This window comes from Pteropus alecto, unplaced genomic scaffold, assembly GCF_000325575.1.
Source record: "Pteropus alecto unplaced genomic scaffold, ASM32557v1 scaffold24, whole genome shotgun sequence".
Classification (NCBI taxonomy): Eukaryota; Metazoa; Chordata; class Mammalia; order Chiroptera; family Pteropodidae; genus Pteropus; species Pteropus alecto.
In genome coordinates this window covers 18,627,328-18,632,104 of record NW_006439192.1, presented here as the reverse complement: position 1 = coordinate 18,632,104, position 4,777 = coordinate 18,627,328, and positions in this window count along the sequence as shown.

The following is a 4,777-nucleotide window of genomic DNA, read 5'->3' as shown; positions in this document are numbered from 1 at the left end:
TTACGAAGAAAAAAGCCCAGTTAATCCTAAGGTAGAGGGCTTTTCATTTCTATTTGTTTAGCGGGTGGAGACTGTGTCTATGGCTAGGACATCCCATATTCCTCCCTGTAAAGCCCCTTTGCTGCCACAGTGTCTAACTTGACAGCCACAAAGCCAGCCTAAGCTTCCCGGCTTCAGCCCCCACGGCTGTCGGATGGACTCAGCCACTGACTCTGGTCCGAGGAAGAGGCACTGCGCTTGGGGAATGCCCAGGGTTAGCAGGTACAGCTTCTACACAAAATGCAGAGGCAACGGTGACAATGGCCAAAGATCGCTTTCTGCAGCATGAAATGATTAAGGCCTGGACTTCAGTGTTCCGCAGGCTCAAGCTTAATCTTCTGCTCTGTGTATGGCAAACTAATTGGCTTATTTAAACCTCTGATTCCTTATCTGTCAAATGGAGGTAATAATGTGCCAACATCCTAGGTTTCTTGTCAGGATAAGTAAGATAACACAGATAAAGCCCTTATCATAATGCCTAGCAAGCAGTAAGTGCTCAGTAAATACTGGCCATTTATTATCACGCTTTATTCTGTCTCTCCTTCTCGTTGGTCACTGCACAACAGGATGTTCCCTTCACAATCCAGAACTGAGATCTCACATTCTTTTTCAAGTTTTAGTCATTTAAAGGCTTGGAATAAAATCTCAGCTGGGGCCTCAGACACAGAACCACCAGATAATGATGTTCAGAAACTCTCCATTCACACGAACCCGGCAAAAAGGCTTTCGACCGGCTGCTGGAAATTCATAGAGGCCTCCATGCCGGCGTGCACAGGGGAGAGCAAGTTGGTACTGAGTGGGGTTCTCCCAGTCCTCTCTTAAGTGCCGTCCTCTGAAACTGACTGAGGACACCCTGGAGCCGCTCCTCAATCAGAGTGACTGTGTGTGGGTGATCATCCTGTGTGTACATTCGCATATCCTCTGGTCTGGGAGGCCCCTGGGAAGGGTCCACATGCTCCCCTCCTATCTGTCCCCCAGATGCTCTGCTGGGCACTGAAGCTTAGCCTTGGGCTGTGGAGATGGTGGGCTCCTGGCTGGGCCGGGCAGGTCAGGTTCTGCTAACTCCCTGCCTACTCCACTTACCTCTCGATTTTTGCTGTTTGGTTCGAGGTGACTGCTCTGAAATATGGACGTGATCCCTTACACCTTTGTGTGTCAATTCCCCAAACACCATCAGCTGAATGACTCTCAGGACTCCAGACATTTAGGACATTGGTGGTTAAAAAAATTTTGTTTTAAAGTTCATAGCACTTATCAATAACTTGCATTGATTCGTTTAATTTATAAGTGCCAGGCAGGCTATTAGTTGAATGCCCCTGAAACTTTCATCAAAAAGTTTTGGATAGAGGAAAAGAAAAAGAACTAGTCCTTGCCCGCTGGAACGTAACAAAAAGGGGGGGTGCAGGGAGACATCAAAAGACTGAAAGGAAAAATATACCAACGAATAGAAACTAATGCTGTTCTGCAATTTTAATGCATCTGTCCGGGTCTTTAAACTCACAGCCAGCGGCTTCCTACGTTGGAGGATTTTTGGGAAGTCAGAGCCTGAAAGTCGTTCCCACTGGCCTGACACGGTTTGTTCAGGACACTCTGGGTGGTGAACGGTTTGGAGCCGGTTGTCTTTTTTTTCTCTTTTATAATATTTATTTTTTCTTCTCACAAGAATCTTACATGGTTTGTAGAAAATTTAGAAAATATAAATAATAAAAAGAAAAAGAAAAACACTCATCTCTAGCACCCTTGAACAGTCTGATATACTGCCAGCCTTCCTGTATCCCCCCAAACGTAGCATCTGCCGATCTTGACACCTTTCTGGAACAGAACACTCTTGTTTGCTGCCTCACGATGTTTTGCCAGGGTTTCCATTCCCAGAAGGTGGGCGATTCGGTTCTCTTTTTTTAGAGTTCACTGATCGTGCTCAGACACGTCAGGGTGACCTTGTCGCCATCATTACGAAAGGTACTGGCATTGGGAACACATTTCTAGCGTTGGCATTCCATATTTGCACTCACTATCATTTAGAAGGACCTACCTCACCCATTTATTAGACACATATTTGTTGAACATGTGGTAGGCACAAGGCGTTGTGCTGTGCAGGTTGTGAAAACAACAGCGTTTCTTGTCCTGATTGCTGAGCTCATAGTATTCATTGTGATAATTACCGTTTAGCAGGACAAGACATATTAAGAAAAACCAAATAAACTATAGGTTTTCTTTTGATCAAAAACTTGTGCTTGACAGGAGGAACCTCTGTCTTTATTCTCAGGTCAAAGTGACTGGGAGGCCAAAGGCGCCTGTAGGAGACAGGGCAGCTGTCCCTGTGGGCAGACGTCCCGGCCCCTCAGAGGGGTGTGCACTGATCTCCAGGGCCTTGGGATTTATTAGGAGTAATTTGGACAACAAGGGATTTATATCCGTCACTCTAACACTCTCGAGAAACACCTTGCGCCCCCACTCCCATCTCTCTTCCTCTGCAGCAGGGTCACCATCCCCAACCGAAGAAGTGGGGGCCAGAGCAAGCCCTGCCCAGGGGTCACGCGGCTGTGGCATGGCTTCAGGTGGGCTTGTCTCTGCGGCTTTTGTATCTTAGGCGAAGCTTATCATTGGAACTATCAGTCAAGTTTCTAAAATGCAGAAACAATTGTCACACCCTTGGTTATAGTCCAAAGGAAATGATTTAGCTGTACATAACCATGCCCCACGGCCTCATTTTCTGTGGGCTTCCTCGCTCTCTCCCCACGCACCCGCTGTTAAAACAGCTTCCCACCCACCATCTTTCAGGACCAGCTCTTCCTTTCAAGACACCTTTGCTTCCTTCCCCTGAAATAGCCACCCCTTCCTCAGCACCACCTCTATTAGAATATGTCACATACTGTCTTTTTCTTTGAGTTGGTCTTGCTTGAGAACAGGTCTTTGTACCCCTAGCTCTCACGTGGTCACTGGCACACAGCTAGAACCTGAACGTGGGAGGCTGAATCAGCGAGCCACTCTGGGGACTCCTTTCTCCGACGGCAACCCCAGGTAAGAGGAAGAAGATGAGCCGATGAGGTAAACCGCACAGGCTGGCAATGGCACGAGTTTGTGCCAAACCTGTCAACGTCTGCATAACCCGGAGAGTTCAGTTGTGATTATAAACTTAATCTTGAACGTGAAAGCATAAAACCGAGGAGATAAAGAAGAGTCATTTTTTTCTATGCAGCACCTGCCATGCACCCCTGGAATCTAGATTTAGTCCACGGCTTCATGAACGGGTCAATCCGATTTACTTTTTGTGACAGGTTAATTTCCAAAAACGACTACAAAAGTATTTCCAGTCCCACAAGCTCTTCTAGGACCTTGCTATTTCACCATCAGGAGATGGAGCCTACTTTTCCTCTCCATGAACAGGGCAGGTCTTTGTGACTGCCTCGTCTCCGAGGGAATGGCAGAAGTGATGGGTGCTCCGTGACTTCCAAGACTAGGTCAGAAAAGGTGATTCGACCTCAGCTGACACGGCTGGGAGCAGAGACATTGTCCCTACTGAGTGTCACCCAAACCGCAGATTCATAAGAAACATACATTTATATGATTGTTGGTTTCAGTGACTAAATTTTGGAATGGTTTATTTGGGGACATTTATCAACTCTTGCCCTAGACTGAGCCGTTTCCTAGAATGTGTGTGTGGCTTTAGGCAAACTGGGATGATTGGTCACCCAAACTTTTCGTTTATCAGAAATGCACATGATCTGCCGACATCTTGGGTTCTGTTTGAGGCCTCCTCCTCCTGTTCTCCTCCTCCTTCCTCCTCCTCCTCCTCCTCCTCTTCCCCCTCCCCCGTCTGCCCCCTCCTCCTCTGTAGTTCTCTACATGTTGAACAATGCGGTGGTAATAGTATTTGTTTTCTGGTTGACTTTAATTCCACCCCACCCCACGCCCATCCCCCGGAGCAGCATGGTCTAAACAGCTAATCCCCAGACTGAAAAGTGGAGTCAGGAGCCCCCAGGCCTCGGGCAGTGCTCCTGTCTTCCAGTCCCAGGGCTGTTCCCTGTGGTTTCCTCTGCCTGGAATACTCCCACCCTGCTCTTTTCATTTCTTTGAGTTCTCTTATTTTCTTGTTTCTTGATGGGCAGGGCCCGTAGCCATGCTGGTCTTGGTTTTGTCATCAGCATTTACTGCCTGGGAGGTGCTCAAAAAATATTTATTAAATGCTGGAAGAATAAATGAGTTGAGAAGACGCTTAGAGGTTATTCAGGTCCAGCTCTCACCATGGCAGAAATTTCCTCCATGAGAGCCCTGGCAGGTGAGCTTACCCTTTTATAAACACCTTTGGGATGAAGAGCTCACTACCTCAGAGCAGCCTATTCTATTAAAAAAAAAAGTTTTAATGTGATATTAAGAATCATCCCTCTGTAACTGTTAGTATTGCTCTCTAGAGCTTTTTCCCTCCTTGTCATCTCAGCTCCTGGTGATGAGGCCCTGGGCAAATCTCTAGCTCTTTTTGGACCCTATGTCTTCTTGCAAACTGGGACAATATCTTATTTCAGTCCACTGAGGACAGCAATATATCTGAAGGGATTCTGCAAATCAGTAAAAGGTAAGAAAGAATTCATCTTTAAGATGATGGAGAATGCTGAAGACAGCCCCATTTATCCAACCCAATTCTAACGCTTGGTTCGGCTACATCAGGATGACAGTTCTGTCTCTCCTATCTCCTATTGAGCAACATCATAAAAGATCTTCTCTGATCCTACTAGACTCA